We start from the raw sequence: 15,000 nt of genomic DNA, 5'->3' as shown, positions 1-15,000 counted from the left end.
CTCCGCATTTCGAGCGCAATTTCAGTGGTTTTTCAGTTCAGAAAATTACAGAGAGTGTTTGGTTGTGTTGCAGGAGTCAAACTGAATGATTTGATGCATAAAGTTTAATTAAACTCCCATTAGTTTGCCGGGAAACATCGATTCTTCCGATCTAGAAAGAGACAGAGACAGTCGATCCGCGTTATGTTAAATATTTCAAGGTTCCCGATTCCACAAAATTATAAAAAGTATACGGCTGTGTAGCGGGGATCAAAACGAGTAATTTCGTGTATAAAGTTTAATTAATATCCCATTACTTTGCCGGGAAACATCGATTATTCCGATCTAGAAAGAGACAGAGATAGACGATCCGCGTTATGTTAAATATCTCAAGGTTACCGATTCCACAAAATTATAAAAAGTATACGGCTGTGTAGCAGGGATCAAAACGAGTAATTTCATGTATAAAGTTTGATAAAACTCCCAATAGTTTGCCGGGAAACATCGATTATTCCGATCTAGAAAGAGACAGAGATAGTCGATCCGCGTTATGTTAAATATTGCAAGGTTCCCGATTCCACAAAATTATAAAAAGTACACGGCTGTGTAGCGGGGATCAAAACGAGTAATTTCGTGTATAAAGTTTAATTAATATCCCATTACTTTGCCGGGAAACATCAATACTTCGATCGCGCGAGAGAGACAGAGAAACGAACAGACTTTTTTTCGATTTACGGCTAAAATAAATTTTTCTCATTTTATTCAATAACATATTCCTGCTTAAATAACTTTTTTACATAGGGATTAAGCATTTAGAACGATATAATGTTTAAAATAAGGGCACTTTACTCTTGACATTTTACGGTTTTTTCAATTTTCTGAAAAATCCTATCATTAGATTTGTTTAAAAATACGATATTCTTGCTTAACTAACGTTTCTACATAGGGATTAAGCATTTAGAACGAAATCTAATGTCAGAAAATGGCACTTTACTCTTGACATTTTTCGGTTTTTTCAATTTTCTGGAAAATCCTATCATTAGATTTTTTTAAAAATACGATATTCTTGCTTAACTAACGTTTCTACATAGGGATTAAGCATTTAGAACGAAATCTAATGTAGGAAAATGGTACTTTACTCTTGATCGGTACGTTGGGACTTTGAAAATATTCGGGCGTTCCAATCGCTCGTCTGTTGCATCATAGCGCGTCTCGGCGCAATCGAGCGATTCGCTCGACCCATTATTTTCGATTTACGGCTAAAATAAATTTTTCTCATTTTATTCAATAACATATTCTTGCTTAGATAACTTTTTTACATAGGGATTAAGCATTTAGAACGATACATTGTTTAAAATAAGGGCACTTTACTCTTGACATTTTACGGTTTTTTCAATTTTCTGAAAAATCCTATCATTAGATTTGTTTAAAAATACGATATTCTTGCTTAACTAACGTTTCTACATAGGGATTAAGCATTTAGAACGAAATCTAATGTCAGAAAATGGCACTTTACTCTTGACATTTTTCGGTTTTTTCAATTTTCTGGAAAATCCTATCATTAGATTTTTTTAAAAATACGATATTCTTGCTTAACTAACGTTTCTACATAGGGATTAAGCATTTAGAACGAAATCTAATGTAGGAAAATGGTACTTTACTCTTGATCGGTACGTTGGGACTTTGAAAATATTCGGGCGTTCCAATCGCTCGTCTGTTGCATCATAGCGCGTCTCGGCGCAATCGAGCGATTCGCTCGACCCATTATTTTCGATTTACGGCTAAAATAAATTTTTCTCATTTTATTCAATAACATATTCTTGCTTAGATAACGTTTTTACATAGGGATTAAGCATTTAGAACGATACATTGTTTAAAATAAGGGCACTTTACTCTTGACATTTTACGGTTTTTTCAATTTTCTGAAAAATCCTATCATTAGATTTTTTTAAAAATACGATATTCTTGCTTAACTAACGTTTCTACATAGGGATTAAGCATTTAGAACGAAATCTAATGTCAGAAAATGGCACTTTACTCTTGACATTTTTCGGTTTTTTCAATTTTCTGGGAAATCCTATCATTAGATTTTTTTAAAAATACGATATTCTTGCTTAACTAACGTTTTTACATAGGGATTAAGCATTTAGAACGAAATCTAATGTAGGAAAATGGTACTTTACTCTTGATCGGTACGTTGGGACTTTGAAAATATTCGGGCGTACGCGGCGCGCTCGGCGCTTCGAACAGCTCCGGTGTCCCCATTATTTTCGATTTACGGCTAAAATAAATTTTTCTAATTTTTTTCAATAACATATTCCTGCTAAAATAACTTTTTTACATAGGGATTAAGCATTTAGAACGATACATTGTTTAAAATAAGGGCACTTTACTCTTGACATTTTACGGTTTTTTCAATTTTCTGAAAAATCCTATCATTAGATTTGTTTAAAAATACGATATTCTTGCTTAACTAACGTTTCTACATAGGGATTAAGCATTTAGAACGAAATCTAATGTCAGAAAATGGCACTTTACTCTTGACATTTTTCGGTTTTTTCAATTTTCTGGAAAATCCTATCATTAGATTTTTTTAAAAATACGATATTCTTGCTTAACTAACGTTTCTACATAGGGATTAAGCATTTAGAACGAAATCTAATGTAGGAAAATGGTACTTTACTCTTGATCGGTACGTTGGGACTTTGAAAATATTCGGGCGTTCCAATCGCTCGTCTGTTGCATCATAGCGCGTCTCGGCGCAATCGAGCGATTCGCTCGACCCATTATTTTCGATTTACGGCTAAAATAAATTTTTCTCATTTTATTCAATAACATATTCTTGCTTAGATAACGTTTTTACATAGGGATTAAGCATTTAGAACGATACATTGTTTAAAATAAGGGCACTTTACTCTTGACATTTTACGGTTTTTTCAATTTTCTGAAAAATCCTATCATTAGATTTTTTTAAAAATACGATATTCTTGCTTAACTAACGTTTCTACATAGGGATTAAGCATTTAGAACGAAATCTAATGTCAGAAAATGGCACTTTACTCTTGACATTTTTCGGTTTTTTCAATTTTCTGGGAAATCCTATCATTAGATTTTTTTAAAAATACGATATTCTTGCTTAACTAACGTTTTTACATAGGGATTAAGCATTTAGAACGAAATCTAATGTAGGAAAATGGTACTTTACTCTTGATCGGTACGTTGGGACTTTGAAAATATTCGGCCGTACGCGGCGCGTCTCGGCGCTTCGAACAGCTCCGGTGTCCCCATTATTTTCGATTTACGGCTAAAATAAATTTTTCTCATTTTATTCAATAACATATTCTTGCTTAGATAACTTTTTTACATAGGGATTAAGCATTTAGAACGATACATTGTTTAAAATAAGGGCACTTTACTCTTGACATTTTACGGTTTTTTCAATTTTCTGAAAAATCCTATCATTAGATTTTTTTAAAAATACGATATTCTTGCTTAACTAACGTTTCTACATAGGGATTAAGCATTTAGAACGAAATCTAATGTCAGAAAATGGCACTTTACTCTTGACATTTTTCGGTTTTTTCAATTTTCTGGGAAATCCTATCATTAGATTTTTTTAAAAATACGATATTCTTGCTTAACTAACGTTTTTACATAGGGATTAAGCATTTAGAACGAAATCTAATGTAGGAAAATGGTACTTTACTCTTGATCGGTACGTTGGGACTTTGAAAATATTCGGGCGTACGCGGCGCGCTCGGCGCTTCGAACAGCTCCGGTGTCCCCATTATTTTCGATTTACGGCTAAAATAAATTTTTCTAATTTTTTTCAATAACATATTCCTGCTAAAATAACTTTTTTACATAGGGATTAAGCATTTAGAACGATACATTGTTTAAAATAAGGGCACTTTACTCTTGACATTTTACGGTTTTTTCAATTTTCTGAAAAATCCTATCATTAGATTTGTTTAAAAATACGATATTCTTGCTTAACTAACGTTTCTACATAGGGATTAAGCATTTAGAACGAAATCTAATGTAGGAAAATGGTACTTTACTCTTGATCGGTACGTTGGGACTTTGAAAATATTCGGGCGTTCCAATCGCTCGTCTGTTGCATCATAGCGCGTCTCGGCGCAATCGAGCGATTCGCTCGACCCATTATTTTCGATTTACGGCTAAAATAAATTTTTCTCATTTTATTCAATAACATATTCTTGCTTAGATAACTTTTTTACATAGGGATTAAGCATTTAGAACGATATAATGTTTAAAATAAGGGCACTTTACTCTTGACATTTTACGGTTTTTTCAATTTTCTGAAAAATCCTATCATTAGATTTGTTTAAAAATACGATATTCTTGCTTAACTAACGTTTCTACATAGGGATTAAGCATTTAGAACGAAATCTAATGTCAGAAAATGGCACTTTACTCTTGACATTTTTCGGTTTTTTCAATTTTCTGGAAAATCCTATCATTAGATTTTTTTAAAAATACGATATTCTTGCTTAACTAACGTTTCTACATAGGGATTAAGCATTTAGAACGAAATCTAATGTAGGAAAATGGTACTTTACTCTTGATCGGTACGTTGGGACTTTGAAAATATTCGGGCGTTCCAATCGCTCGTCTGTTGCATCATAGCGCGTCTCGGCGCAATCGAGCGATTCGCTCGACCCATTATTTTCGATTTACGGCTAAAATAAATTTTTCTCATTTTATTCAATAACATATTCTTGCTTAGATAACGTTTTTACATAGGGATTAAGCATTTAGAACGATACATTGTTTAAAATAAGGGCACTTTACTCTTGACATTTTACGGTTTTTTCAATTTTCTGAAAAATCCTATCATTAGATTTTTTTAAAAATACGATATTCTTGCTTAACTAACGTTTCTACATAGGGATTAAGCATTTAGAACGAAATCTAATGTCAGAAAATGGCACTTTACTCTTGACATTTTTCGGTTTTTTCAATTTTCTGGGAAATCCTATCATTAGATTTTTTTAAAAATACGATATTCTTGCTTAACTAACGTTTTTACATAGGGATTAAGCATTTAGAACGAAATCTAATGTAGGAAAATGGTACTTTACTCTTGATCGGTACGTTGGGACTTTGAAAATATTCGGCCGTACGCGGCGCGTCTCGGCGCTTCGAACAGCTCCGGTGTCCCCATTATTTTCGATTTACGGCTAAAATAAATTTTTCTCATTTTATTCAATAACATATTCTTGCTTAGATAACTTTTTTACATAGGGATTAAGCATTTAGAACGATACATTGTTTAAAATAAGGGCACTTTACTCTTGACATTTTACGGTTTTTTCAATTTTCTGAAAAATCCTATCATTAGATTTTTTTAAAAATACGATATTCTTGCTTAACTAACGTTTCTACATAGGGATTAAGCATTTAGAACGAAATCTAATGTCAGAAAATGGCACTTTACTCTTGACATTTTTCGGTTTTTTCAATTTTCTGGGAAATCCTATCATTAGATTTTTTTAAAAATACGATATTCTTGCTTAACTAACGTTTTTACATAGGGATTAAGCATTTAGAACGAAATCTAATGTAGGAAAATGGTACTTTACTCTTGATCGGTACGTTGGGACTTTGAAAATATTCGGGCGTACGCGGCGCGCTCGGCGCTTCGAACAGCTCCGGTGTCCCCATTATTTTCGATTTACGGCTAAAATAAATTTTTCTAATTTTTTTCAATAACATATTCCTGCTAAAATAACTTTTTTACATAGGGATTAAGCATTTAGAACGATACATTGTTTAAAATAAGGGCACTTTACTCTTGACATTTTACGGTTTTTTCAATTTTCTGAAAAATCCTATCATTAGATTTGTTTAAAAATACGATATTCTTGCTTAACTAACGTTTCTACATAGGGATTAAGCATTTAGAACGAAATCTAATGTAGGAAAATGGTACTTTACTCTTGATCGGTACGTTGGGACTTTGAAAATATTCGGGCGTTCCAATCGCTCGTCTGTTGCATCATAGCGCGTCTCGGCGCAATCGAGCGATTCGCTCGACCCATTATTTTCGATTTACGGCTAAAATAAATTTTTCTCATTTTATTCAATAACATATTCTTGCTTAGATAACTTTTTTACATAGGGATTAAGCATTTAGAACGATACATTGTTTAAAATAAGGGCACTTTACTCTTGACATTTTACGGTTTTTTCAATTTTCTGAAAAATCCTATCGTTAGATTTGTTTAAAAATACGATATTCTTGCTTAACTAACGTTTCTACATAGGGATTAAGCATTTAGAACGAAATCTAATGTCAGAAAATGGCACTTTACTCTTGACATTTTTCGGTTTTTTCAATTTTCTGGGAAATCCTATCATTAGATTTTTTTAAAAATACGATATTCTTGCTTAACTAACGTTTTTACATAGGGATTAAGCATTTAGAACGAAATCTAATGTAGGAAAATGGTACTTTACTCTTGATCGGTACGTTGGGACTTTGAAAATATTCGGGCGTTCCAATCGCTCGTCTGTTGCATCATAGCGCGTCTCGGCGCAATCGAGCGATTCGCTCGACCCATTATTTTCGATTTACGGCTAAAATAAATTTTTCTCATTTTATTCAATAACATATTCTTGCTTAGATAACTTTTTTACATAGGGATTAAGCATTTAGAACGATACATTGTTTAAAATAAGGGCACTTTACTCTTGACATTTTACGGTTTTTTCAATTTTCTGAAAAATCCTATCATTAGATTTTTTTAAAAATACGATATTCTTGCTTAACTAACGTTTCTACATAGGGATTAAGCATTTAGAACGAAATCTAATGTCAGAAAATGGCACTTTACTCTTGACATTTTTCGGTTTTTTCAATTTTCTGGGAAATCCTATCATTAGATTTTTTTAAAAATACGATATTCTTGCTTAACTAACGTTTTTACATAGGGATTAAGCATTTAGAACGAAATCTAATGTAGGAAAATGGTACTTTACTCTTGATCGGTACGTTGGGACTTTGAAAATATTCGGGCGTTCCAATCGCTCGTCTGTTGCATCATAGCGCGTCTCGGCGCAATCGAGCGATTCGCTCGACCCATTATTTTCGATTTACGGCTAAAATAAATTTTTCTCATTTTATTCAATAACATATTCTTGCTTAGATAACTTTTTTACATAGGGATTAAGCATTTAGAACGATATAATGTTTAAAATAAGGGCACTTTACTCTTGACATTTTACGGTTTTTTCAATTTTCTGAAAAATCCTATCATTAGATTTGTTTAAAAATACGATATTCTTGCTTAACTAACGTTTCTACATAGGGATTAAGCATTTAGAACGAAATCTAATGTCAGAAAATGGCACTTTACTCTTGACATTTTTCGGTTTTTTCAATTTTCTGGAAAATCCTATCATTAGATTTTTTTAAAAATACGATATTCTTGCTTAACTAACGTTTCTACATAGGGATTAAGCATTTAGAACGAAATCTAATGTAGGAAAATGGTACTTTACTCTTGATCGGTACGTTGGGACTTTGAAAATATTCGGGCGTTCCAATCGCTCGTCTGTTGCATCATGGCGCGTCTCGGCGCAATCGAGCGATTCGCTCGACCCATTATTTTCGATTTACGGCTAAAATAAATTTTTCTCATTTTATTCAATAACATATTCTTGCTTAGATAACTTTTTTACATAGGGATTAAGCATTTAGAACGATACATTGTTTAAAATAAGGGCACTTTACTCTTGACATTTTACGGTTTTTTCAATTTTCTGAAAAATCCTATCATTAGATTTGTTTAAAAATACGATATTCTTGCTTAACTAACGTTTCTACATAGGGATTAAGCATTTAGAACGAAATCTAATGTCAGAAAATGGCACTTTACTCTTGACATTTTTCGGTTTTTTCAATTTTCTGGGAAATCCTATCATTAGATTTTTTTAAAAATACGATATTCTTGCTTAACTAACGTTTTTACATAGGGATTAAGCATTTAGAACGAAATCTAATGTAGGAAAATGGTACTTTACTCTTGATCGGTACGTTGGGACTTTGAAAATATTCGGGCGTTCCAATCGCTCGTCTGTTGCATCATAGCGCGTCTCGGCGCAATCGAGCGATTCGCTCGACCCATTATTTTCGATTTACGGCTAAAATAAATTTTTCTCATTTTATTCAATAACATATTCTTGCTTAGATAACTTTTTTACATAGGGATTAAGCATTTAGAACGATATAATGTTTAAAATAAGGGCACTTTACTCTTGACATTTTACGGTTTTTTCAATTTTCTGAAAAATCCTATCATTAGATTTGTTTAAAAATACGATATTCTTGCTTAACTAACGTTTCTACATAGGGATTAAGCATTTAGAACGAAATCTAATGTCAGAAAATGGCACTTTACTCTTGACATTTTTCGGTTTTTTCAATTTTCTGGAAAATCCTATCATTAGATTTTTTTAAAAATACGATATTCTTGCTTAACTAACGTTTCTACATAGGGATTAAGCATTTAGAACGAAATCTAATGTAGGAAAATGGTACTTTACTCTTGATCGGTACGTTGGGACTTTGAAAATATTCGGGCGTTCCAATCGCTCGTCTGTTGCATCATAGCGCGTCTCGGCGCAATCGAGCGATTCGCTCGACCCATTATTTTCGATTTACGGCTAAAATAAATTTTTCTCATTTTATTCAATAACATATTCTTGCTTAGATAACGTTTTTACATAGGGATTAAGCATTTAGAACGATACATTGTTTAAAATAAGGGCACTTTACTCTTGACATTTTACGGTTTTTTCAATTTTCTGAAAAATCCTATCATTAGATTTTTTTAAAAATACGATATTCTTGCTTAACTAACGTTTCTACATAGGGATTAAGCATTTAGAACGAAATCTAATGTCAGAAAATGGCACTTTACTCTTGACATTTTTCGGTTTTTTCAATTTTCTGGGAAATCCTATCATTAGATTTTTTTAAAAATACGATATTCTTGCTTAACTAACGTTTTTACATAGGGATTAAGCATTTAGAACGAAATCTAATGTCAGAAAATGGCACTTTACTCTTGACATTTTTCGGTTTTTTCAATTTTCTGGGAAATCCTATCATTAGATTTTTTTAAAAATACGATATTCTTGCTTAACTAACGTTTTTACATAGGGATTAAGCATTTAGAACGAAATCTAATGTAGGAAAATGGTACTTTACTCTTGATCGGTACGTTGGGACTTTGAAAATATTCGGGCGTTCCAATCGCTCGTCTGTTGCATCATAGCGCGTCTCGGCGCAATCGAGCGATTCGCTCGACCCATTATTTTCGATTTACGGCTAAAATAAATTTTTCTCATTTTATTCAATAACATATTCTTGCTTAGATAACTTTTTTACATAGGGATTAAGCATTTAGAACGATACATTGTTTAAAATAAGGGCACTTTACTCTTGACATTTTACGGTTTTTTCAATTTTCTGAAAAATCCTATCATTAGATTTTTTTAAAAATACGATATTCTTGCTTAACTAACGTTTCTACATAGGGATTAAGCATTTAGAACGAAATCTAATGTCAGAAAATGGCACTTTACTCTTGACATTTTTCGGTTTTTTCAATTTTCTGGGAAATCCTATCATTAGATTTTTTTAAAAATACGATATTCTTGCTTAACTAACGTTTTTACATAGGGATTAAGCATTTAGAACGAAATCTAATGTAGGAAAATGGTACTTTACTCTTGATCGGTACGTTGGGACTTTGAAAATATTCGGGCGTACGCGGCGCGCTCGGCGCTTCGAACAGCTCCGGTGTCCCCATTATTTTCGATTTACGGCTAAAATAAATTTTTCTAATTTTTTTTAATAACATATTCCTGCTAAAATAACTTTTTTACATAGGGATTAAGCATTTAGAACGATACATTGTTTAAAATAAGGGCACTTTACTCTTGACATTTTACGGTTTTTTCAATTTTCTGAAAAATCCTATCATTAGATTTGTTTAAAAATACGATATTCTTGCTTAACTAACGTTTCTACATAGGGATTAAGCATTTAGAACGAAATCTAATGTCAGAAAATGGCACTTTACTCTTGACATTTTTCGGTTTTTTCAATTTTCTGGAAAATCCTATCATTAGATTTTTTTAAAAATACGATATTCTTGCTTAACTAACGTTTTTACATAGGGATTAAGCATTTAGAACGAGATCTAATGTAGGAAAATGGTACTTTACTCTTGATCGGTACGTTGGGACTTTGAAAATATTCGGGCGTTCCAATCGCTCGTCTGTTGCATCATAGCGCGTCTCGGCGCAATCGAGCGATTCGCTCGACCCATTATTTTCGATTTACGGCTAAAATAAATTTTTCTCATTTTATTCAATAACATATTCTTGCTTAGATAACTTTTTTACATAGGGATTAAGCATTTAGAACGATATAATGTTTAAAATAAGGGCACTTTACTCTTGACATTTTACGGTTTTTTCAATTTTCTGAAAAATCCTATCATTAGATTTGTTTAAAAATACGATATTCTTGCTTAACTAACGTTTCTACATAGGGATTAAGCATTTAGAACGAAATCTAATGTCAGAAAATGGCACTTTACTCTTGACATTTTTCGGTTTTTTCAATTTTCTGGAAAATCCTATCATTAGATTTTTTTAAAAATACGATATTCTTGCTTAACTAACGTTTCTACATAGGGATTAAGCATTTAGAACGAAATCTAATGTAGGAAAATGGTACTTTACTCTTGATCGGTACGTTGGGACTTTGAAAATATTCGGGCGTTCCAATCGCTCGTCTGTTGCATCATAGCGCGTCTCGGCGCAATCGAGCGATTCGCTCGACCCATTATTTTCGATTTACGGCTAAAATAAATTTTTCTCATTTTATTCAATAACATATTCTTGCTTAGATAACGTTTTTACATAGGGATTAAGCATTTAGAACGATACATTGTTTAAAATAAGGGCACTTTACTCTTGACATTTTACGGTTTTTTCAATTTTCTGAAAAATCCTATCATTAGATTTGTTTAAAAATACGATATTCTTGCTTAACTAACGTTTCTACATAGGGATTAAGCATTTAGAACGAAATCTAATGTCAGAAAATGGCACTTTACTCTTGACATTTTTCGGTTTTTTCAATTTTCTGGGAAATCCTATCATTAGATTTTTTTAAAAATACGATATTCTTGCTTAACTAACGTTTTTACATAGGGATTAAGCATTTAGAACGAAATCTAATGTAGGAAAATGGTACTTTACTCTTGATCGGTACGTTGGGACTTTGAAAATATTCGGGCGTACGCGGCGCGCTCGGCGCTTCGAACAGCTCCGGTGTCCCCATTATTTTCGATTTACGGCTAAAATAAATTTTTCTAATTTTTTTTAATAACATATTCCTGCTAAAATAACTTTTTTACATAGGGATTAAGCATTTAGAACGATACATTGTTTAAAATAAGGGCACTTTACTCTTGACATTTTACGGTTTTTTCAATTTTCTGAAAAATCCTATCATTAGATTTGTTTAAAAATACGATATTCTTGCTTAACTAACGTTTCTACATAGGGATTAAGCATTTAGAACGAAATCTAATGTCAGAAAATGGCACTTTACTCTTGACATTTTTCGGTTTTTTCAATTTTCTGGAAAATCCTATCATTAGATTTTTTTAAAAATACGATATTCTTGCTTAACTAACGTTTTTACATAGGGATTAAGCATTTAGAACGAGATCTAATGTAGGAAAATGGTACTTTACTCTTGATCGGTACGTTGGGACTTTGAAAATATTCGGGCGTTCCAATCGCTCGTCTGTTGCATCATAGCGCGTCTCGGCGCAATCGAGCGATTCGCTCGACCCATTATTTTCGATTTACGGCTAAAATAAATTTTTCTCATTTTATTCAATAACATATTCTTGCTTAGATAACTTTTTTACATAGGGATTAAGCATTTAGAACGATATAATGTTTAAAATAAGGGCACTTTACTCTTGACATTTTACGGTTTTTTCAATTTTCTGAAAAATCCTATCATTAGATTTGTTTAAAAATACGATATTCTTGCTTAACTAACGTTTCTACATAGGGATTAAGCATTTAGAACGAAATCTAATGTCAGAAAATGGCACTTTACTCTTGACATTTTTCGGTTTTTTCAATTTTCTGGAAAATCCTATCATTAGATTTTTTTAAAAATACGATATTCTTGCTTAACTAACGTTTCTACATAGGGATTAAGCATTTAGAACGAAATCTAATGTAGGAAAATGGTACTTTACTCTTGATCGGTACGTTGGGACTTTGAAAATATTCGGGCGTTCCAATCGCTCGTCTGTTGCATCATAGCGCGTCTCGGCGCAATCGAGCGATTCGCTCGACCCATTATTTTCGATTTACGGCTAAAATAAATTTTTCTCATTTTATTCAATAACATATTCTTGCTTAGATAACGTTTTTACATAGGGATTAAGCATTTAGAACGATACATTGTTTAAAATAAGGGCACTTTACTCTTGACATTTTACGGTTTTTTCAATTTTCTGAAAAATCCTATCATTAGATTTTTTTAAAAATACGATATTCTTGCTTAACTAACGTTTCTACATAGGGATTAAGCATTTAGAACGAAATCTAATGTCAGAAAATGGCACTTTACTCTTGACATTTTTCGGTTTTTTCAATTTTCTGGGAAATCCTATCATTAGATTTTTTTAAAAATACGATATTCTTGCTTAACTAACGTTTTTACATAGGGATTAAGCATTTAGAACGAAATCTAATGTAGGAAAATGGTACTTTACTCTTGATCGGTACGTTGGGACTTTGAAAATATTCGGCCGTACGCGGCGCGTCTCGGCGCTTCGAACAGCTCCGGTGTCCCCATTATTTTCGATTTACGGCTAAAATAAATTTTTCTCATTTTATTCAATAACATATTCTTGCTTAAATAACTTTTTTACATAGGGATTAAGCATTTAGAACGATACATTGTTTAAAATAAGGGCACTTTACTCTTGACATTTTACGGTTTTTTCAATTTTCTGAAAAATCCTATCATTAGATTTTTTTAAAAATACGATATTCTTGCTTAACTAACGTTTCTACATAGGGATTAAGCATTTAGAACGAAATCTAATGTCAGAAAATGGCACTTTACTCTTGACATTTTTCGGTTTTTTCAATTTTCTGGGAAATCCTATCATTAGATTTTTTTAAAAATACGATATTCTTGCTTAACTAACGTTTTTACATAGGGATTAAGCATTTAGAACGAAATCTAATGTAGGAAAATGGTACTTTACTCTTGATCGGTACGTTGGGACTTTGAAAATATTCGGGCGTACGCGGCGCGCTCGGCGCTTCGAACAGCTCCGGTGTCCCCATTATTTTCGATTTACGGCTAAAATAAATTTTTCTAATTTTTTTCAATAACATATTCCTGCTAAAATAACTTTTTTACATAGGGATTAAGCATTTAGAACGATACATTGTTTAAAATAAGGGCACTTTACTCTTGACATTTTACGGTTTTTTCAATTTTCTGAAAAATCCTATCATTAGATTTTTTTAAAAATACGATATTCTTGCTTAACTAACGTTTCTACATAGGGATTAAGCATTTAGAACGAAATCTAATGTCAGAAAATGGCACTTTACTCTTGACATTTTTCGGTTTTTTCAATTTTCTGGGAAATCCTATCATTAGATTTTTTTAAAAATACGATATTCTTGCTTAACTAACGTTTTTACATAGGGATTAAGCATTTAGAACGAAATCTAATGTAGGAAAATGGTACTTTACTCTTGATCGGTACGTTGGTACTTTGAAAATATTCGGCCGTACGCGGCGCGTCTCGGCGCTTCGAACAGCTCCGGTGTCCCCATTATTTTCGATTTACGGCTAAAATAAATTTTTCTAATTTTTTTCAATTACATATTCTTGCTTAGATAACTTTTTTACATAGGGATTAAGCATTTAGAACGACATATTGTTTAAAATAATGGTACTTTACTCTTGTGATTTTTCGGTTTTTTTTGATTATTTTGAAAAATAAATTTTTGTAATTTTTTTAAATACGATATTCGTGATCAGTGAACGATTTCACATATGGATTAAGCATTTAGAATCGTGCGGAAGCGTTATTAAAAAAGTTTACTCGATGCGATGGGACTTTGAAAAGTTTGTGAAAATTTTCATATTGGGAAAAAATGTGTAATTTTTTGTCTAGTTTACGGTAGTGTAATTTATTTTAATGTTTACTATAAATTTTTTTTTCGTTCGTTCACGCGCTATGTTACAACAGCACGGCCGGGCGGTCTGTTGCCGCGGCGGTTTACACTCGTAAGCGCGCGTGCTATTCGGCCGGCGGCGCCGGCGTCCTTGCCGGCCGTTCGGTATCTATAAGAGATACACGGTCCGTGCGAGGCGGACGGAGCAGAGCGGGTTTTGGGCCAATTCTACGATCTCGGTCGAGAAGCTGTCTCAGAGCTCCTTCGGGGCTTCGGTCCTGACTGTTTCGTGCCGTTTACGTTACGGACTTTTCTCCACACAGCGTGGCCACGGGTCGGTGTCTTTGACCGAATGGCCCATATGTGGCAAGCCCTACGGGGTTGGTTACCCGTATGCACTTTGTATGTATACTCGTACTCACTGAGCAATCGACTCTTCTGTCCGAGCGATGGAAAAATTTTTTAAACTGCATCTGTAAGATTTGGAAGCAAATCGTACCAATTGAAAACTGTGGCTAAAATGAATAGCCCAGTGGAGAGAGAAAACTATCAAAAAACTGATTTTTTAAATCAAGAGGTGTCAGAAATCGAAATGCCTAGCGCGAGCGGAAGAACACGCTTTCTCGCCAGTCCAGCATGTGTCCTGTCCGTTCTTCCTCGGCTTGCCGATTTTGCCCAGATCAGAGGTTTCGTGCTTCCGGCGGTCAGAAGATCAGCGTGAGCGTACGCGCTTCCACGACTATG

This window comes from Megalopta genalis, unplaced genomic scaffold (assembly GCF_051020955.1).
Source record: "Megalopta genalis isolate 19385.01 unplaced genomic scaffold, iyMegGena1_principal scaffold0084, whole genome shotgun sequence".
Taxonomy (NCBI): Eukaryota; Metazoa; Arthropoda; class Insecta; order Hymenoptera; family Halictidae; genus Megalopta; species Megalopta genalis.
The sequence above is the reverse complement of the archived record's forward strand: the minus strand, read 5'-3'. Positions refer to the sequence as shown.